The sequence below is a fragment of the Nothobranchius furzeri genome, chromosome 2, assembly GCF_043380555.1.
Source record: "Nothobranchius furzeri strain GRZ-AD chromosome 2, NfurGRZ-RIMD1, whole genome shotgun sequence".
Taxonomy (NCBI): Eukaryota; Metazoa; Chordata; class Actinopteri; order Cyprinodontiformes; family Nothobranchiidae; genus Nothobranchius; species Nothobranchius furzeri.
The window spans coordinates 73,830,440-73,853,537 of record NC_091742.1 but is presented as its reverse complement, the minus strand read 5'-3'; the positions used below and the strand labels follow the sequence as shown (position 1 = coordinate 73,853,537).

General features: G+C 42.3%; 1 protein-coding gene and 1 long non-coding RNA gene across 2 annotated transcripts in view; one reads left to right on the top strand and one right to left on the bottom strand.

Moving 5' to 3' along the window:
* The window catches only part of LOC139065834 (zinc finger protein 420-like), a 46,397-nt gene that overhangs the window by 10,265 nt on the left and 13,034 nt on the right, over positions 1–23,098 (top strand). The window lies entirely within an intron of this gene.
* Positions 11,056–12,255, bottom strand: LOC129155658 (uncharacterized). Its single transcript, XR_008560147.2, has 2 exons — positions 12,028–12,255; positions 11,056–11,298 (listed from the first exon to the last, which is right to left on the bottom strand). It is a non-coding gene; the product is annotated as an uncharacterized lncRNA (long non-coding RNA).

The window sequence follows — 23,098 nt, the reverse complement described above, 5'->3', positions numbered from 1 at the left end:
GTAATTTTCGATCACAGAGACATCAGCACCAGGTTTCTTCAGGGTTGGCTGAACAACTGCTGCTTTCAAAGCAGCTGGGACCACACCTGTGCTGAGGCTCCCATTGATAATCTGACCAAGTGATGGGCCAAAACACGGAAAGGCAGCCTTCCAGAGACAAGGCGGCAGGACCTAAAGTGGAGAGCCAGATGGCTTCTGCCTCGCAACAAGCTTACTCAGCTCAGAATAAGAAATGGTATTGAGGGCGCTCAGGGTGGGTAGTGATGGAGGAACTGGAACAGGGTCAATAGTTACCAGAAATAGCTGCTTTAATGCTTAGGCATACTTTATGAACAAAGAATTTGTGAAAATCTTCAGTTTCCAGCAGCTGTAGTGGACATGAAGCTGGGCTCTTGATACACCAGAACAGAGTTGAGTGTTTTGTAGAGAATCTTGGGATTCTTAGAGTTTGTTTTGATGATGTCTGCAAAATAGGCAGTTCTGGCAGCCCTCACTGCATCCAGATAAGCAACAGAGATGCTCTGAACAACTCACGCGAGACCTGTAGGCCATCCTTTTTCCACTTTCTCTCAGAGGATCTACATGCCCGCCTACAAGCCCGTGTGACATCAGAGAGCCAAGGCTCCCTCCTAGGCCAATACTTGCAAAACTTGAGAGGTGCAACCACATCCAGGACCTGATTACAAAGTAAATGAAAGTGGTGTGAGTAACCCCCAAATTCCACTACCTCCGCTCCGCTGCGGTCCGCCCCCGCCTTCCGCAGCCGCTCGCTTCCGATCTCAATTTTTACTGGTATGCGCTCTACAACGGCTCCGCTCCGGTGCGGAGACCTGAGGTGGGCAAACAAGCATGCGCGGGATTTTCAAGATCTTGCGATACAGTCCGAGCAATAAACGCGGAAGTTAGATCCAAACTTTTTTTTTTTAATAAACTTTATTTAACAAACAATGAGTATACAACATAGAAACGAATGAAGTATACAAAACAACTGAATATGAACACACAAAGCCAGGGGTAAAAGAAAAAAGTAACAATTATAAGAATACACGCAAAAATTCACATATATATATTGTTTTGAGAGCCTTTTTGTTGGTGGATTCTGATATTGATTTTATGTACAATTCCACATCCTTAAAAAATGACAGAAATATGGTGTTTTGTTGGTAAACTTACATTTGTGAATAAAGAATTTAGCTAAGAGTATTAACAGATTTATCATAAAAAAACATTTATCATTCTTCATGGGGAACTTAAAGAAACAGAATAAAACATTTTCCCATCGTAAAGAAAACTCCCTTAAAATATGGACAGTAACAAACCTGCTAAATTCCTTCCAGAATCTTTGTGTAAAAGAACAGCACCAAAAAAGATGCGTCACAGTTTCTGGATGATCCCCACAGAAAGTACAATTAGTATTTATGTCCCTTTTAAATTTTACCATGTAATGACTGGCTGGATAACATTTATGTAGAAGTTTAAATGAGACTTCTTTCACCTTATTTACAATCAAATATTTCTGGGGGATCATCCAGACTGTCTTCCACTTGATATCTGGAACATATCGGTTCCAATGAGATATTATATACGGGAGAGAGACGATATCTTCCTGGAATAAACTACGTATTCTCTTATTGCTGTTACCAAGTTCTAGAGAAAAGCAGATTTTTCCTATTGGTGACTCAACTGGATCAGGGAGTGTGACTGAGGTAGATATTGAGCTGTCAGTGTTTTTATATAACATTAAAATCCCTGAGGGTATGGCACCAAGCACCATTGAGAATTCCTGAACACTGACTGGGAAATTATATAGGGCAATAAAGTCGTTGTAAGTAAGTAGTTGTCCCTCTTTATTAACCAGCTGAGCCACCAATAGGATCCCATTCTGGACCCAAGTTTCCAGGAAAAGTGATTTATTTTTAAATAAAATATCTCTGTTGTTCCAGATAAGATATTTGTGAGGTGAGAAATTGTGTTTATAAATGAGGGTCCACGCTAAGAGGACTTGCTTATGGAAGGATGAAAGTTTTATAGGGAGTTTCTCAACATTGTAATTACTATTTAAAATAAAATTAAAGCCACCAAAACGAGAGAAAATATGATATGGTATAAGGTTCCAGATAGAGGTAGGGTTTTTAAGAAAATGTTTAGCCCAATTAATTTTGAAAGTGTTATTTAAAGTAGAAAAGTCTAGGACGTTAAGCCCACCTGATTCGTACTTATTCATCACAACAGTTTTTCTAATATAATGTGTACGGTTTTTCCATATAAAATTAAAGAGCATACGGTCAATATCTTTACCAATTTCCTTATCCAGATGTAAAGAGAGAGCAGCATATGTTAATCGGGATAACCCTTCAGCTTTAGTAATTAACACTCTACCTTTCAAAGACAAGTCCCTCTGCAGCCACTGGTTAAACTTTTTTAGGGTTTTCTGTATAATTGGAGTGAAGTTTAAAGAGCATCTTGACTTTTGATCTTTGGATATTAACAGTCCCAGGTATGTGACTTCCTGTCTAACAGAAATATTACAGACAGTATTTGCAGGGCAGTCTTTAATTGCTAGCAACTCACACTTTTTTAGATTTAGGCATAAACCAGAGGCCTCAGAGAAGTCACTAATCACACTAAGAGCTAGAGGGATTTGGTTTGCATTTTTTAAGAAGAGTGTGGTGTCATCAGCTAACTGGCTAATCACGAGCTCCTTATCAGCTATGGTGATTCCTTGTACAACACTGTTTGAAATATTAGTTGCAAGAATTTGTGTACAAAGTAAAAATAAATATGGTGAAATAGGACATCCTTGGCGAATACCACGTTTCAGGTCAAATCTCGGGGTGGAGCCATTAATCATTTTAATAGAACTATTGCCATTTGTATATAAGGTTTTGACAGCTTTACAGAAAAACCTGCCGAAGCCAAATTTTTCCAAAGAGTGGAAAATAAATTGATGTTCAATTGTATCAAAAGCCTTATAAAAATCCAGGAAGAGAATGAAGCTATTGTCAGATACCAAATCAGAGTAATCAAGTAAATCCAATACCAGTCTAATGTTATTAGAAATGTGTCTATTTCTCATAAAGCCTGATTGTGTCTCATCAATAATTGTGTCCAAGACCTCTTTAATCCTGTTAGCAAGTATTAAAGCTATAATCTTATAGTCATTATTGAGCAGGGAGATGGGTCTCCAATTATCAATAAAAAGTAAGTCTTTGTTTGGTTTTGGAATAAGTGTTATGAGACCTTGAGTAAGAGTAGGAGGGAGGGTGTTATTCTCTATACTTTCTGTAAAAACCTGCAGTAAAAACGGGGCCAGGAGATTAGAAAAAGATTTATAAAACTCTGTAGTCAAACCATCTGTGCCGGGAGATTTATTGGCCTTAAGTGCAGAAATGGAAGTACAGACTTCTTCCACAGTCAGAGGGCTGTCACAATAAATTCTGTCTTCCACAACAATCGTTTTTAGGTTTTTAATATTATTGAGAAATCCTGTTGAGACAACCTCATTATATTTTGATTTGTATAGTTTAGTATAGAATTCGGCACAGAAATATGAAATTTCTATAGGATTGTCAGAGACAATGCCATTAATATTTAGTTGATGAATAGAGTTCATTTTTGATCTGTATTTTTCAAGCCTGAAAAAGTAAGCAGAATTTTGTTCTCCCTCCTCCAGCCACCTCTTCCTGGATCTTACAAAAGCACCCTCAGCCTTGCGCCGATATAAACCGTCCAATTTATTTTGAAGTTCTAGTAAACTTAACTTATCTTCCTCTGAGATTTCTTCTGGGGACTTCTGGTAATAAGAGGCAATTCTGCTTATTACGTCTTGTTCTTCAACTTTCCTTAATTTAGCAATGTGACTCCCGTATCTTCTCAAGAATTTGCATGCTTCAAATTTAAAAAGTTCCCAGTTTCTACAAAAGGATTTCTCTCTGTTAGCTTTATTCCAATAATAACCGATTAATTTATGAATCTGCATGTTAACCATTTTATCTTTTAGCAAAGAGTTATTTAACTTCAAATAAGAGAAATTATGAGGTATATTATCCAGTGTAATTATTTGGATGTTAATGTGAATTGCTCTATGATCAGTGAGGGGGGTGGCATGTATATTAACGGTAATATTATCTTTATCAATGCAGTCAGAAACAAGCCAGAAGTCAATACGTGATTGCCTGGATCCTGTCTTATTGCTCCAAGTAAAGAGTCTATCATCTGGACATTTTTTTCTCCAAATATCCACAACATTAAATTTTCCCATAAATTTTTTTAAGTTTGCACTATATGAGGATTGCTGCCCTGGAGGCCATCTATCAACCGTATTGTCTAAAGCGATGTTAAAGTCTCCACCAATTAATAGGACTGAATTTGGGTATTTGAAGAGCCAGAAATTAATTCTTTCTTCTAAGGAGTCGAGTAATTTATCATTTTCTGTTTTATTATTGTACCCAAATATATTTACTGCAATGAAAGTACTGTTATTGTGTCTGATTATTGAGCAGAGGTAGTGTCCTAAGGTGTCACAGTCAGAGTGTAATACATCCCCAGAAAAATTATTTTTAAACGTGGCAACTCCAGCAGAACGCTCAGAGCCATGGGACAACCATATGTCATTACCCCATTGCGATTTCCAAAAGTTTATATCAGCAGGTGTGGAATGACACTCTTGGAAAAAGCAAAAATCTGTTTTAAATTGTTTGGCAAACAAAAATAAAGCTTTGCGTTTACATGTTTGTCTTAAACCCCTGGTATTAAGAGAAACAAATGAAAAAGACAAAAGTTATTAGAAAAGAGATTAATAGAGAAAGTAGGTTCTAAACGTCTACAGCTAAGAATAGATCTATAGAATAAGGGGACCGGGTGCTGCACAATTTAAGTAATAGAACAGTAAAAACCCTGAGTAACTAAGCTTATAAAAATATAGAATTTAACTATCTGCTATGGTTTAAATATAGCTTTTATAAGCAAACACACTCTTCAACACAAAATAAAACTTTAACCTGAGGGTGAAAATATAAAGTTCTCCATGTAAACAAACTTGCAGAAATGTTAGGTTGGAGACTGAATAAGCCTCTCTATGAAGGAGGGAAAACTTCTGATCCACTGATGAATCCTCGACCTCCCACGAAATAAGCTGGCTTACCCTCCTTACGGGCTTTGTCTATCATCGACCACAGTTTGTCACGACGTTCTTTGTCCTCCCTGGACAGATCTTCAGCGAACCTCAAATGATTGTTCTGCAGGTAGGAGGAAGTTTTGGCTGCTTTCCATACAGCATCTCTGTAGATTCGGGAGGTGAACTGCACGATGATGCCTCTAGGGCTGGTGCTACCTTGTCGCTTGGCTCCGAGTCGGTGTACGGTGTCGATGACGTCAGGCAGCCTATGATTTTGTGTTGGCAGAACAGACTTGCATATCTCAATCACCTTTTCCCTTACGTCTTCTTTCTCAGCCTCCTTGACTCCATGTAGTCTGAGATTCCACCTCCTGGAATATCTTTCCAATTCAGATATTCTCTGTTGACAGTTGTCCACTCGACCTTCCTCTTTAGTTACTTTTTTCTCCAGGTCGCAAACTTTCCCCTTCATATCTTTCATTTCCGCACACACAAACTCAATCGTCTTTTTGAGACCATCAATCTGGAGCGTATTCTCTCTCACCATGCTCTCAATGTTATCAGACCTGGTGTTTATTAGTGCCGACAGACGAGAAATTATCTGATTTGCATCATCTGGATCAGAGCTGCTGCGTTCATACATCACCTTCTTCGGAGCTGGCGATTTAAGAGGTGTAACAGGGAGAGGTGGAAAGTCATCCATGTCTTCTTTGGTTAGCGTGAGTGCTACTGCGGTAGCTGCGTAGTCATGAAAGCTATCCATTAGCACGTTGCTGGGCGTAGCACTCTTCTCATTAGCATCCTCAGGCGCTATCTTAGACTTGGAACTTTCCAGTCCCCTTTTTGCTCCTTTCTGGTTCGGCATTCTTGCCCTATAAGTACTGTATCTTCTCTTGTTTGGTGAAATGTTAGTGTTGGCAGCATAAAGTTGAGGTTTTACCGTTGTTCACAAACTTTCTGTGCAGAACTCGGTAGAAAGCGTCTGCTCACTCCGCCATCTTGGCCGCCCCCATCAGTTAGATCCAAACACCTGTTGTGTTGGAGAAGCATCGGCATGAACTGTTTAATCTGCCCATCATTTGTGTAGAGATCAGCAGTGTTTGGATCAACAAAGTGTGACTACTTTGATAGTGGAAACTGTATTTATGGCTAACTTTTGTGCATTTAAACTTCAGCCGCCACTGATAGTTGTTAAAAGTTGTTAAACCTGTGCATATGAAACAAAAAACGCCTTTTGTTTATCGATTTATTGTGAAAAACGGAAGTTGTGCTTGCTCCTTTTCCTGTTGGGCGATGGTGATTTCTGTCCATTGACTGCGGAGGTGCTCCGGCGTCCGGCGAAAATAGGATCGATTCTATTTTTGCCGGACGCCGGAACAGAGGACGGCGCACGGCGCCGCACTGCCGGAGCACGGCCGCAGTAGTGGAATTGCTCTGACTGACTACAACGGGACCGATTTTGCTCCGGCGTTCGTGTCGGAGCGGAGCGGAGCGGAGGTAGTGGAATTTGGGGGTAATGATCAAAGTTAGATGGATCTGGGTTAAAGGTCTCTAACCTCACAGACAAACAGTCCACAATTTTTGCAACAGTTTCTGCATCCAGGGCTCTGAACCTAGTAGCTGGAGCTTCACACACAGGGACAGGGCATGGCAAAGTAACATCACAGAGTATTGGAGAGTGGTCAGAGAACACAGGAGGCAAAGTCACAAGGTTCATGACAGAGAGACCAAATGAGAGAACCGGGTCCAGGGTGTGACCCCTGGCATGAGTTGGGGACGATAACCATTCAGTTAAATTGAATGAATCTAGCAAATTTAAAAAACCTTTAGCAAGCACATTGTCAGGACATGGATATGGATGTTATAATCACCAAAAAATAGGACATAGTCATATTTTAGGATACAGTCAGCCACAAGATCATAGAAATCATTAAGGAAGTTAGAGCCAGTCTTTGGAGGGTGATAAATCAGTACGATGAGCAGGCGGGGGGAGATGCATAGTTCAGATAGGCACAGTTCAAAGGAAGAAAATGACATGGTGGGTGTAAGCTGTTTACAGGGAAAGCTGGATTTAAAAACAACAACCAGCCCACCACCTCTGCCCCGCGATCTAGGGATATTAAAACAGAAGCAGCCAGGTGGTACCAGCTCCAGCAGGGCGCTTGAGTCACCAAACGGGATCCAGGACTCACAGATGCACAGAAAACTCAAATCATGTTTAATAAAAAATCCTGAAGAATAAAAGTTGTGTTCTACACAGACCTGGTATTGACCAGACCAAACCGGGTCTGCGGCGGGGCCGCAGCACCGGGATCGCACACCGGGATCGCGCACTGGGATCGCGCACGGGCACCGTCTCCTCCAACTCTGAGCCCCTAACTGAGCGTAAATTCTCACTGTAAACCCCACTCTGGCGAGGTCCTCGAGCCGATTGGCCGTGGCGCAGTGCCAGCTCACCCTCATAGCCGGCCAAGTTCACAAGGCAGGGTGCAGAGTAAACCATCAGACGTCTCGGAACCACCGGGTCATAAGCTGGGCCGAATCCGACCAGCCGCTTCTTCAGGGATCCAGGAAGTCCAGCCCGACGTCTCACACACCGGCTACCTTGCTGTCCCCGTCTTCTACGATGCTTCCTTCCCAAGCTGGGGCAGACAGAGGGCCAACACATCACGGCTTGGGGGGAGAGAGAGCACAGGGAAAGTCCAAACAACAATGCTATCCGTGAGGTTCCCAGCGTGCAGCGACCGCTATATCAACAGGAGTACGAAGCCTCAGCAGCGCAGCTCGATCAAAAGGCACCAGAGAAGCCACACCATTCAAAAAAACATCAGAGACAACAAAAATACATTAAAACCAATAAAACCCAAGGTTCCGTTGCGTAAAGAGGACAAGCAGCTCGCTGCGTGCCATGCACCCGCGCGAGCGCCATCTGAACTCAACATCAGATCTTTATGAAATTTGGGAAGGATGTATTACTCGATGTGTACTCTAAGACTGAAGTAGATTGATGTTACGGAATTAAACAGTTTTTGAGAAATTAACCATTAAATATAGTGAAATTTGTTTTTAAAGCCAACTTAGATTGCACCTTTTTTAAAATGCCACATCAGATCCTTATGAAAGTTTGTGAGGATGTACTAGTCGATGCGTACATTAAGTATTTTTTAAATCATGGGTGGGGAACCATGGTCCATCAAGGGCCACTATCCAGGATATTTTAGTTTCAACCCTGCTTCAACAAACCTGATTTCAATCAGCAGGTGATTAACAGGCTTCTACAGAGCCTGATGAGCTGCTGAACAGGTGAATCAACACCTGAATCAGAAGTGTTGGAGCCAAGACATACAGGATGCCGGCCCTCGAGGACCAGGGTTCCCCACGCCTGGTTTAAATAGACAGAATCATTACACACAATTGTGCACACACACACACACACACACACACACACACACACACACACACACACACACACACACACACACACACACACAAAATACCATACCACTTTATTTGTATAGCGCTTTTAACACAGCAATACAGCCGACCATAGCGCTGCACATAAAAACAAATAAATAAAAACACAAGCTAAATTAGTCGTGTATATCATAGAAGTAAAAAAGATGAAAGAGTTAAAAGAACATCAAACTAAAACCAGAATATAAAAACACAAATTTAAAATCGAACAAACAAGGTGGAAAAACTAAGGATGAGTTCATGCTTTATGGTTCGGGAGTTGAAGGCCAGGGAGAAGTAGTGGGTTTTTAGGCGTGATTTAAATCGGCAACAGAGGGTGCTTGCCTAACCTGATGAGGCAATGAGTTCCACAATTTTGGGGCACAGACAGAAAAAGCCCTTTCCCAGTGGGTCTTCAAACGTGCCTCAGGGACAGTTAGGAGGAGCTGATCTTCAGACCTAAGAGCATGAGTAGGGTGATAGTAGTTAGAATAACATTTAAATCTAGTTCATTCTTTTCATCAAAAGTATTTTTAAATGGATAAATCATTGTAAAGCTGTTTTATCTTAGACACAATTTTACACAAACTTTTAATTGTGTTCATCCGCATGCTCAGACACACATCTTAAAAGTGCTCCTTTATTTTGAAAGGCACTCAAAAATGAGGGCACCGTAATTTCTCTTGTAGTTGTGCCCATAAAAATCGAAGGAGGGCTGGCTTGACGCTTGTTTCCGAACAGTCATGTCTGCGCTTAAACATTTTTAAAGAGAAGATCTGGACTTCTCCACAGCACAGCCAATGGTTGAAAGTACCAAAGAGGCTCTGAAAGAAATAATAGTCTATCTTAGCTCTGCTGAAAGGGAATTATTTAGCTCTCGTGATGGATACTTAGCATGCGCGAGGAAAACAGGCGCTGAAGTCGCAGAAGGAACACGCTGGAGTTATGGAAAGTGGTTAAAAACTGTCAAGATTGATGGAGTAATATTCTGGATAAAACTTTTCGAATCACTTTTATTCAGGGTATCCGCGGGTCCTTAAAAAGTCTTAAAAAGTCTTAAATTTGCTTTTCCAAATTTAAGGCCTTAAAAATCCTTAAAAATGACAAATAATCCTTAAATACAGTTTCCAAAGGTCTTAAATTTTCAAAGACCCAATAAACAAGATTATTTTGTTCCTATAAAATTTTCGTGAATTTCTAGTTAGTCTTCAGCATTTTTTGTGTGTGATGTTGGTGTAAGCGGAACCGTGCACGTTCAGTTGGTTGTGAAAGGGGGCTATTTTTAGATGAGCACATTAGCTGGTTAAACTAGTGGGAGCTTGCGCCATGGGGAAGTGCAACTTTAATGGTAACTGGATGGTTAATCCCACATTCGCGACGTGGTTAGCACCGGTTCCAGGCAATAGCTGGAAATTATAGCTTAAATTAAATTAAAAAAATAGCTTAAATTTGGTCAAAGTGGCCTTAAAAAAGGTCTTAAATTTGGCTCCCTTAAACCTGCAGATACCCTGTTTATTGGAAGGACTTCTGGCTGATTATTTGGAGCTTACGGATGACGTTATGTCATTAAAAAGGTCAAGGACAAGGAACGCGAACAAGAAAACAACGCTGGAGCAAGGTGTGGCTGACGAGCAACAGGTGACAGGAGTTAAAATGGCAGGCATGGATGATCAGCAACAGGATTTACCGACGACGATTTTCATGATAATAGGAGAGGAAATAAGAGGAGTAATAGAGACCTTGCAGCCACAACTGGACGATTTAAAGCAAGAGATATCGCAGGCTGGCAAAAAAAAAGGAAGATGTGGAAGAATCGTTGTGTGAAATGGACAGTCGGATTACAATATTGGAGAAAGAAACGGACACCTTCGTAAGGTTAATAGTGAGTTAATAAAGAAGGTTGATCATCTTGAAAGTTACTCTAGGATGTGTAACATCCGCGTTTATGGGCTGCCGAAAGATGTAGAAAAGGGACAACCATCAAAATACATGGCTTCTCTCCTGTGCGAGATGTTTAAAAGTAAACTAACTTCGGAACCTGAGGTTGAAGTGGCTCATCAGATTGGATTAGCTGGGAAGACTGGAGACAGAGCCATGATTGTGAGACTACAACGATATAAAATGAAGGAAGAGATCATGGAAATTATGAAGAAGGAACGCATCTTTGAAATTCGCGGGATGAAGCTGCGAATTACTGCAGACCCGACGGAGATGATGGCGAAAAAGAGGGCAAGCTTCCGTGATGTGAGAGAGAAACTGTGGAAGGCGGGGGTAAAAAATGGGATCATTCATCCTGCAACATTAATTATAAGATTTAAAGAAGAAACCAAGAGGTTCGTAGTAGGGCTGCAACTAACGATTATTTTCATAATCGATTAATCTGTCGATTATTTTTTCGATTAATCGGTTTGTTATTGTTTAGCTATTTAACCTATACAAGTGATGGATGCATTTCAGTTAAGAAAAAAAACATAAGAGAATTGTGCTGTTGACTGCAATCTATTTTATTGCACATGAACACAGTCAGCAGTATAAAATGAGCTAAACAGTGCAAAATATCAGTCCAGAATAATTTTTTAGCATTAGCTGGAAGCCTGCTCCTTCCACCATGGATAGTGGCCTCATGTCTTTTACCAGCATGTTTAGAATAGAGTTTGTAAGTGGTATGAATTGCTGGGGGGTGAGTGTCTCTTTCCCCATGTAGTTGTCCATCGTTGCTTGTTTTTTTTCTGCATAAGAAACACAAATAGACTGAAATAAGTACACATATAAAATAAAGCAGCACACACACTACAACACTAAATCAATATTATATTATTTGAATTAATTAACAATATACAGTGATCATTTATTTTGAGGGTTACGTTCTACAAAATAGCCCGCAACAGGAGATATTCAGAAAAAAAGTCTAATTTTTTTACTATTAAAAAGCTCTAAGTAAGAAGCTCATGAGGTTTTTACTTTGAGTCGGGAGTGTTTAAATTAGCTAGAAAAATGTGAAAAATGATTATTTTGTGTAATACTGTTTAAGAAACATGATAAAAATGTGTTGTGAGGCGTTTTACAGCGTTAGATAGTAAAACAGCCTTTTAATAGTAAAAAAATGACTTTTTCTGAATTTCTCCTGTATTTAAAAATTGAAAGCGTACAACTATGCCGCGTTATATTCACCTGGACACAGCTCGTCTGTATATTTTTCACCGCGGAGTTGTCCTTTTTTGAATGAGGAACATAGTTATGGGTTTGTGCCGTTTTTCTCTTAACTAGAACATTCTTATAAACAGACGTGCTAAATTTGGCAAGCGCATGATTCACAACACGGAGGAGATTCACGATTGCATCTAGTCAATCAGAAGTAGAACACCGTAGACTGACGCGGCAAAAAAACATGTTTAACATCCACTATAACGAACTCAGCTAAAACACTAAGTCCAGCTTGTTTATTTTCTGTTACTTACCGGGCTGGCTCTTCCAAATGACGGCTCACTTGACCGCGGTGCTCTTCCTCAGCCCCCACGTTTTCGTCTCAAATGTTCACTTAGGGACGTCGTGCTTCCGTGCCATGCTAGATGGTTTTTGCATATTTTGCCTTTTCAATGCATCTAGTGAAGTGCTCCCATACTCGTGAGGTTTTTGTCCGGGGTTTCTCTAAAATTTTGTCGCTTCTATTTTTCTTCCGTATTTCCTCTTGTTCTGCCATCTCTCACAGCAAGATGAGCGTCAGTAACGTGATACGTCATGAAAACCGAGGGCACTCATTGGCTCATTTCTTCTTCTACGGCTCCACTGGTAGATCAGTGGCTCATTACTGCCACACACTGGCGGCAAATTTAACAGCTTGTAACCGATGTCAGATTGTGGTAAAAATAGACTTTATGCGGTAAAATATGATTATTAAACAACTAATCGATGACTAAAAAAGTTGTTAACTATTTTAATAATCGATTATAATCGATTAAATCGATTAGTTGTTTCAGCTCTAGTTCGTAGATCACCTCCAAGCTGAAGATTACTGGAAAAAAGTGATAGAGCCAAGCTTGAGTACTAGAGAAAGTTATATTAAGACCACAGGATCTAATTTAGGTTAAACTACAGCTGGCGTGGTGAGACACTTCTAATTTAGATATGGTTAAAGGGGGAAATGTGTGTGATGTGATGGGGGTTTTCTTGTGGTTGAATGTCTAATGTTATGTGTTGCACAAATATATATTATTATATGACAATGGCAAAGGTTTGTGTATTGAGATGGAAAGTATTGAAACTGCATAATGACAAATGTTCTTGAATTACCTAAAAAGGATTGAGGATGGCTCATTTGAACATATGTAGTTTAAGAAATAAGATACAGGGTGTAGCAGAAATCAAATTCAATTCAATTCAAAAATACTTTATTAATCCCAGAGGGAAATTGACATCCAGATGGGATTTACATAAAATGGCGATTACTGAAACACATTTTGATGAGTCAATTAGTAATAATTTGCTTAGTATAGAGGAGTATAATATATATAGATCTGACAGGAATACAAAAGGAGGAGGAGTGGCATTTTATGTTTGAGATCACATACCAGTAAAGGTTAGAGGGGATTTAAGAAATGGGGAATTAGAAGTAATCTGGTTACAGGTGCATTTACCTCATTTAAAGCTGCTGTTAGTTGGGTGCTGTTACCGCCCACCTAATGCAGAAGTGAAATATGTTAATTTAATATGTGAAATGATTGACAGAGTGTGTGATGTGGATAATGAAATTTATTTACTTGGAGATTTTAATATTGACTGGAATAAAACATCATGTGCCATCAGAAGTATATTGTTAGCTAGTACACAAACATTTAATTTGAAGCAGATGATCAGGAGCCCAACTAGGATAAAGTTACAGGGCCGTTGGATCAGTATCAGCCACTTGTATTGATTTAAATTTTACAAACGCACTAGCGAAGTGTTCAAAAGCAATAACAGTACCGGTAGGCTGTAGTGATCACAATTTAGTAGCAATAGGCCAAAAGACAAAAATGCCAAAATCTGGTCAGAAGATCATTTCAGTGTTTCCCCTAGGAATTTTTCCAGCTGTGTGTGTGGGGGGTGGGGGTGCTTGGGGAGAAATTATGGCACGTCCCTAAATAAAGTAAAATTTTCCAGTGTAGATTGGAGACAACCCATAGAAGCACTGATTTGATCTCATTTCAGAGAAAAATAACACAGGTTAGATGCACATAATAAATAAAATTACTAACAAACTCAGGAATCTTTCTTTGCTTCACTGTTCTGGTGCTGAGTATATCACTAATGCGGATCAAAGGAGATACACAAATGAATGCACCTCTTATTTATTATTTGGAAACTACATTTACTGCAGCTGGCAGAGGCAGAGATTTTTTCTATTGATACACGGAATTTACAGAATCATTTTAAATTTTAATAGGGGAAGACTGCAGGAGGGAGCGGTAAAATACAGGGGGTCCCCAGCAAAAACAAGAAACTATGAGTCTGATGAAACCCGCTGGATTTCCATCAGGCAGTCACGGGGCAGCTCCAACGACCCAGTGGCTGTGCTGGGTCAGTTTTCGAGCCCAGTCCAGTACCAGCTCGGCCGTGAACGAGCCGAGGCAACGTCGTGCTCTGCTTAAGAAGAGGTGTTACTTTCCTGCTTCAGAAGAAGCGTCCAACGTGTTTTTACGCTTTCTCCGAGACATGTCACGTCGCTAAGTTGTTAGCGCCGTGCGCTAACACGTCAATAGTGCAGCGTAGTGGAGGTTTTAAGGGTTCAGATGAAAACACCCGACCTCTCACGCTGCTCACACATCGATCTTAAGTTGTCGCTGTTGCGCTCACGCCGTAATACAGTATTAGTTGCGGTTAAAGTCAGACGTGAAAAAATAAATAAATTTTACATGAATAAGTGATGCTTAGCCTGGTGGGGGGAGGAAAATCTGGCCTAATAAGCACTGGAGGAAACCCTGTCAAGATCGTCAACACTCGTTTATCTTAATGCTATTGAAACATGTAAACCAAAAAGCATTATATCCACTGCTACCTTTCTAATTTTAAACTCAGTAACTTATGCTGTAACTGCACCTTGCTCTGCCTGCTCCTTTCTTCTTGCTGTCCGTCAGCTGTGATCACAAGCGACAACATAGTAGTTCCCGCTGCTTCTTCGGGAAACAGCGCAAAAAAAATAAAATAAATAAAACTTGGGATCTTGTAGGCGTGGCGGGCCGCCACGGCTACGCCTATGTAAGGGAAACCCTGCCTTCTCTCTTAATGTCATTTTTTCTCAAAGTTCTTCATCCAACCAGGGAGCCTTAGAGTTCCTCACAGTTAATTTTCTTATTGGTGCATGTCTCTCAATGACATAGAAAACTCAGAGCCTCATTAGGATCAATTTCTTTCAAAATTCTCGACCAATCAATGCAGCTTACATCCATGTAATACTTATTCCATTCCAAGTTCTTTAAGATCCACTTGAAAATGCAGGGTTTCCCTTACATAGGCGCAGCCGTGGCGGCCCGCCACGGCTGAAATCCCACCGCCACGCCTACAACATCCCAAGTTTTATTGATGTTTTATTTTTATTTTTTTTGCGCCGTTTCCCGAAGAAGCAGCGGGAACTACTGTGTTGTTGCTTGTGATCACAGCCGGCAGGTAGCAAGGAGGAGGAGGCAGGGCAGGGTGGTTACAGCTATGAGCGTACGGATAAAGCATTTTTGATGCGAGCAAGAAACGAGTGTAAAACTCGTAAATTTCTGTAATCGTGCTGAATGAAATCCTCATTGGATAACTGACTGTCTTCACGCTCTGTGATTGGCCAGTCAGATAGAGCGCCCGCCCCTCTCTACACACAAAACTGCAGCCGGGAGCTCCGTCAGGCCCAGGCATCAACGCACACACACAGACAGACAGTAAGCCGGGCGTACACTGTGCGACTTTTTCACTTTTTTGAGCAGATTTTCCACTCGTGCGAGAATCCACAAGATCGGGGCGAGTTTTGCGCTGAGCGTCGTGTAGTGTACAGGGGGTTACGAGAGGTGATTAACACCACGTGACCAGCTACCGATCAGCAATCGTGAGCTCGCACGGACTTCTGGATTGTTTGATATTTAGCTCGTTCCTCATGAGGGTTGAAGCAGCGCAGCAAGCGGCTGCGACCCAAAAAGTATCAGAACCGCTCACGGCGCATGCGCAATCCTGCATCAACTCCGCTCACTAGGGCTGTCGCGGTTGAGGAATTCCCTCTGCGGTGATTCAGGGTGGCTTAATATTGCGGTATGCGATATTATTGCAGTTCTATCTAAACCTAATGTTTACACATTTAAAAAAGGTTAAAAATTGCCGTGCCTTCTTTTATAACGCTTTACTGAATGCAGATCAAAGGGCAGTAACAACACAGATCGCAGTAACGTTTGTTTGTCCGACAGTTGGAGTCCGACTGAACTTAAAAACAACAAAATTCAGGAGAAGGTTAAACTTTTAAATGCAAATTTGGCTGCAGCATTTAACAAATAAGAAACAAGTCCCCATTTTGTTTAGTTGTTTAAAATCAAGCATAAAAAATTACATGTACCGGGCGCGCGCACGCCGGGGGGCGGGCGCACTATCATTTCACTTTCACACACACGAATGACGGTGATTTATAGCTCGGTCACGTCCTTGTTACCCACAAGGAAAACCAGCATGTTAACCATATACAGTTTGAGAGAGGATCTGAGAGGGGTGGCAACATTTCCAGCAACACTGAAAACCCTCTCGGATGGTGTGCTCGTTGCACTTACCCCAAATTCCACTACCTCCGCTCCGGTCCGGCCCCGCTCGCTTCCGAACTCAAATTGCGTGCGACTCTGGCGAGTAAAGGGAATCTCTCCCGGTTGTTGCTCCGCCATGTCAGGGGGGTTCTTTAGGGTGGATGCATTCCTCCTGCAGGTAGCGAGTGAGCTCCAGCTCGGCTCAAACTCTCTTCGGGACGGTTGCAGAAGCAGTGCTTGTCCGGGACTTCAGCAGGTCTCCGAGCGTTTATTATTTATTTATTTTTTGCCGCTGGTGGCAGCTCTGTCTCGGCCAAGGACTCTGGCTGCGCAGCAGCTGACGTACTGAAAACCAAAGTGCTCCCAAAGGAGCGAAGTAACGTTTCGTTTTGATACAAGTGCAGCCATCCTTCTTGTTCTAAAATAAAATGTTTTATTTTATTTTAATTACCTTAAAAGACTCAAAGTCTCTTTTTACACTTTATATTTATTTAATCAGGATCGTTGTCAAGTCGACGCCAGAAACAATGAAACACAACTTGAATATCAGATGAACAACAAGGCTTTATTCAACCGGCATTCATACAAGTTATCAATCATGAACGAAACATTTCTCTTACCGTTGCTTATGGGTGGAGAGCTGAACACCCCAGTTAGAAAACGTAATCCATGAACCTCGTCAAATAGAATCCTTCAAACAGCTCTAACAGCTCTGAGCTCTGCTCTGCTCCTTATACATTCCCTGATGTGCGTGCAAAGCTGCACACCTCCACCAAGATTACCTTGATTACATCCTCATGATCACATTATGTTCGGCTCTACCATGATTATCCTCATGATAAGTGTGATTGACAAACAGTAGTGATCAATAACTTGTATAAAGCAATTATACAACAGATGACAAGTTCATTTTTATTACATTCCACTCTTGAACTTTTCATCTAATTTATGTAACATCATGGATCCATCACCATTTCCCCATCAAAACCAACGTCATTTATAACATACCTTGTAGTTCCACTTTAATTTTCATCGTAGTCTTTGCATTATTACCCAATTTATTTCTCTTCTTAATCGAATAACATACACAATGTTAGAATGCTGATTATAATTAATGCTGCAATCATAGGTGGAATTAGCACTTTATTAGCGGTACTCGACATGCCTGTAAATATATCCCACCAATGATGAGCGGAAGCCTGTTCAATCAATGTAGCAACATGTTTTATTTCCCCTTGTGCCACAAGAGTAGACACCATGAGCCTGGAAAGGTTGGACCTATGAGAGTCAATCAATTTTGCCACTTCAGTGGAACCATCCAATGCGCATTTGAATTGTTCCAGTGAGAGTGTCCAAGGGGAGTGTAAAACCTCCCATTGTATCTTAGTCAGCCGACTAGATACAGTGTTAATTACTCAACCAATAGGTCACGTTATTCCATTCCCACATATGTATACCCTTGAGACAACCTGAAAAGGGAACTGAAGGTACCTGTGGGGAATTGGTCATTGTAGCCACGCATAAGGTGTTAGGACCCACCTGCCAAAACTGTTCCTCTGGGGGTGTGACCGTCCAATCACAGAGTACGACCCTTGAATCAGTGAAACATGGATTGCTATGTCCTTTTACCAATGGGCAGGCTAAACCCTTATCAGTCTCATCACAGTGTTTTACTTCATATGTTCGATTTGTTTTAACATCCCACCACTCTCCACTAACATGGAGATACCAAAACCCTTTAGTGGTTATCACCGGCAGTATCTGATATCTACACACAGTCATTACTGATGTCATATTATACTGATCCCAGTATCCAGTACACATAGATTTATTACAAATCGTCATTTCTGCATGTAGCTGTAGCCATAATGAACTACTGATGTTCCATAATGTTCGCCATGCATGATAGTTATTACTCATTACCTGTATTTGAAACCTATTTCTCTGTGTCTCAGCATGAATAGTCTGCAAGGAACAGACTGTCCAATTACCTATGTGTGACAAATTATGCAATGCATCATAAGTTTCATTCCAAAGCTTTAGATTCCATTTAAATACACTTTTCCACACATCACTTCCTTCTAACTGACTAGATACAGTCGAAGGCATCCATCTTGCAGTCTTGGTGACAGCTTGTGCGGTGTATTCTCCAGTGTTGGACAGCATAGTTCGTGTCACCTCATTGTCTGCTGTGTTAGCCAGACCATACAAAGTTCCAGTTCCTCCTAGCACGGTGTCATACCATGCTCGCCTCCTCCTGTTACAAGGCGGAATAGGAGGGAATTTCACAGTCCATCGCACATATTCGGCTACCCTTATTTGTCCCATTTGTTGACAAGTGTGAACCAGGGGAGCTACAGCTGTCTGCGTAGCTCTAGCTGTGTCGGGCAGCACCCAGAATATGTACAAATAGGCGTATCCTCCTGTGATTACAGTTCCATTCCTGATCCGGAAATCGCGATCAACCTTCATACTCCAATTTGTGCCATTTTGTATGCAAGTACCATTCCCCTGATGGTATGCACAGATGCGCGCTGCAGAATTAAAGGTTACTGTTGATCCTTGAACCAACACCCCCGGGCTGATCACCCTTCCTCGGAATTTAAGACATCCTCTGCACCGGTACATCTTACCGGTAGATGTTAGGTTTCCCAAGTAGCAAGCGTCATTTGCTCTGCATGTGAATGTGCCTTGAGTGCGGTTGGACATACTGCTAACCAATTCCAGATGGCCCATGACCCCTTCTTCCAACACTTGTCCTTCCGTGAGCCCCCAACAGAAATGTGCCCTCAGTGCGATGACAGCGAGGACATGGAGGACAATGACCAAACATCCGACACCACCAGGTCCGCGGAGCCCATCCATCGCCTCGACAAGGGTTCAATCCTTTTGTAGGGGAAGGGGACCCAGTCAACCACCGTCACTCAGACACCCGCCTATGGGATACATACAAAACTGCAGATAGAATGACAAGCATTAATTTTCTCTCCTGTAACATTTGTTTATCGGAATATTAATCCATTTTTCCTCTCCGGGGAACAATACACTTACCACAGCATCTTTTCCCTGTGCAATAATCTCTCCAGCTCTGGGAGGACCATTGAGCTGCTCCACCCACACTTTTGCCCCCGCAGTAAAGTCTGATGATCCAAACCCAGTTTCACCCCTCTGAGTGATAGTGGTAGGTTTAGTAATCTCTTCAACTTTGGACATTACACACCGTTTGATTACTAACTGAGCTATCTTGTCTCCTTTTTCCAGTACCAACGGTTCTTTACCTGTATGCTGACACACCACACCTATTTCCCCTTGATAGTCTGAGTCTATTACCCCAGCTAAAATGGTTAGACCCCTCAAAGCTAAACCACTTCTTGGACACACATGAGCATAAGTTCCTGGTGGACATTGAATTCCCAATCCTGTTTTTACCACTGTCACTTTATTGGTTACTAAAGTGATGCTTTCCAAGATTGTAAGATCTAATCCCACAGAGCCCGCAGTTGCTCTAACAGGGAGTTCTGCCTCAGAAGTTAGTTTCCACATTCGTATAGGAGGGTCAGTAGAAGTTGTTTCCCTTCCTGCCCTGGCAACCATTAGCATCAGTGGAGTAACTCCATCCCCCACGGGTCTGTTATTTAACTGATGTACTGCCCTAGTCAGATTTTCTCTCCATTTGTCCAAAGAATTAGTAACCGATAGTTTCCTTAGTTTCTCTTTCAGTAACCCATTCATTCTCTCAATGAGTCCACTAGCTTTCGGGTGATATGCTACATGATAGATCCATTCTACCGCGTTGTTCTCTGCCCATTCTTTGATCTTATTTCCAGTGAAATGGGTACCATTATCAGTCTGAACCTGCAAAGGTAGTCCATAATAGGTCTCTATTAATGACAGACATTTCAATGTAGCCTCCTGATTGGCGTTATGACACGTATGCACCACCAGTACCCCTGACACCGTATCCACGGCTGTGCATGCATACTTACAGTTTTTACTTTTTGGCAATGGTCCAATGAAATCAATCTGCCAACACTGTCCCGCTTGTTTACCTCGATGTATCTGTCCCTGTATATGTCGAGGGATTCTCTTTTTCTGATGTTGACAAGGTTCACAATCTTCTATGGCAGTTTTAATATCATCAATGATGAGATCTATTCCTCTGTCCCTCGCCCATTTCAATGTTCCCTGCACACCCCAATGTCCAGCAGTAACGTGAGCCCATTTGGCTAATCCAGGACTTGATTGTCTTACAGCCTGAATTTTCACTATCTTATCTACAGTCTGATTATGCAGGGATTCAGGATCATTGTTATTAGTATGAGCATCCACATGTAATACTGACACAGGAATATTTTGGCATTTCTCCCAAATGTCCTTCCATAGGTCAGCTCCCCAAACCTCTTTTGAATGTATCTTCCATTGTGTAGCATGCCAAGTTGGCATCCAAGTTAACATTCCTTGGGCTACTGACCAGGAGTCAGTATAAATACTTACTCCCTGCACCCCAGCCGCCATTATTACCATGTGTACTGCTTTCAACTCCGCCCATTGACTACTCTTTCCTGTCCCTGTGAGTTCCATAACTTGTTGTGTACCAGGGTTAAATGCCCCAGCCTTCCATTTCCTGGTTCCTGCCACATATTGACAGGAACCATCAGTGAACCAGGCTCGCTCCTGCTGCTCTGGGGTGAGTTCGCTCCATCTTACCCCCAGTTTCACAGGAGAATCCTGGATTGGTTTTACCTCAAAAGGCACTTCATCCATTTCTGGAACGTCTGCCACTTGCTCGTGGAGCATTGATACTCCTTTTTCTACAATGTTTCCCTTTATTTTATCAGGATTGCCATGAATTACCGAGGCCTCCGCCCCAGTGTCAACCAATGCCATTACTGTCTGTACTGATTTTTTCCAATAAATCTGTAATTCCACATGTGGTCTGATATCATTTATTGACCATCCTGAGGCACTGGCAACAACCTGAGCTTGACCTTCATCCTATTCATCATCATGTTCCCTTCGGTGCTGTTTTTTCTTTCTACGCTTCACTGCCGCCACCTGATAACACTCATCTGAACTCTCCTCCTCTGAAGATTCCTTGGGAGGGGCGGAAGGTTCAGCAGGCTTCGACGCCACCTCCCTGATCACATTCTGCAACATTCCAACCAATTCTGACACAGACATCCTGTCGTCCTTTTCAGGACAATGTCTGAACTGACAATGGACCTTCAGTCCCATTTGGCTGCATTTCTCCATCAATGCATTAGTGGGCAATCCATCAATCTCCTCAAACGGCACTCCCGCTTGTCGCAGTGCCCTCCACAGATCTGTTCTAGAGGGGCCCATTGCCCCCCCTTTACGACCCCTTGAATGTGGATCAATCCTGGGTTTATTTTCAGTTCTAGCTCCCTCTCTCCTCGTCTCAGACCAATCACCCAGCGTGGTGAGTTCGCCAAGACGATCTTTTATCGCGGCAAAAGTCTGGTCTGCCGCGCCAAACAACAAGCTGGTCACCATGGGTTTATAATGTGGTGGGGCATGTCTGATGAGGTGATCTCTAGTTGCCTTAGAGATGTTACAGTCCACCACTCCAGCTCCCCCGTTTCGAGCCACTTGCTCTCTAATAGTGAGTCTGGTGAGCCGCTGAATGGCATCTCTCACTGTCTGCCATTGCCCTTTAATCTCAGACCAGTCCGCCGTGGTAGGATAGATTACATGACATGCCAGAGCATATGCATCCCCCACATTGAAATCTTCATCAGCTGGCAATGCCCGGACTGTAGCCCGGTATTCAGCATTTATCTGTGCATCAGTACTTAATCCTGAAAATCTCATGGCATCACCGGCATCTATGGCTATATCACACGCGCCATCCTCCATAAGGCGATTAAGCCAGGAGTCAGTTGGTTCGCCTGGGCGCTGTTTCAGCTTCCCATTCATGTGATTTAACTCATCTTGTGAATAATCCTCTAGCGTTGTTAGCAGCCTAGGGGCGGGTTGTGGCTGCTGTTGTAACATCCTTCTTATATTACCCGCCTCATCGAGTTCCGGCCGTCCCTGATCATCCACCATATCTACCAGTATTGGTGGAATAATTTGCTGTTCTCGCCGACGCCTAGTAATAGGTCTTTGTTCTGACATCTTTATCCCCTGTAATGATGGATACAAGGGCTGAGGTGGTGGGTCAGGTTTAATCGCCCACTCCTCCTCCTCATCATCCCCCCAAAGATCCCCGTTCCATTTCTCTGGGTTCCAATCTTCACCAACATTCTTTACAAACGCCCGGATCTGAGCAGGACCTGCTCTACGAGGTCGCTTCTTTTCCTTCCTTTGCGCTCGAGACACAAAAGTCAGCGTTTTATCCAAAACATTCTGAGCATGCTTTAGCTCTTTCCCCATCACACACACTCTCTGCTCAAACTCTGAGCATGATTTTTCAACTTCTTCAGCATGGATTTTCTCCTGCGCCGCTCGCTCTCTACAACTGCTCAATTCTAACTCCTGTTTTTTCCATGCTTCTGCAAAAAGCCACATCATATCTCTCACTCCTGCCAGCGGCGCTTTTTCTTTAACTTCTATCCGCGTCAAACGGTCCAGCACCACGGCGGGGCTGACCACTCCATTTAACTCTCCCCACGGCCCAGGGCGTCCACCGCGCTGCCTTAACATATCACCAATGGTTCGGAACTCCTCCGTTTCCCAGCCGGGAATCGGCACGGGAATCGGCGTTCCCTCCCCAGAAGCACTCAGCTCCTTTTTACTTCTCCAAAAACACTTCATTGTTGCTGGAATA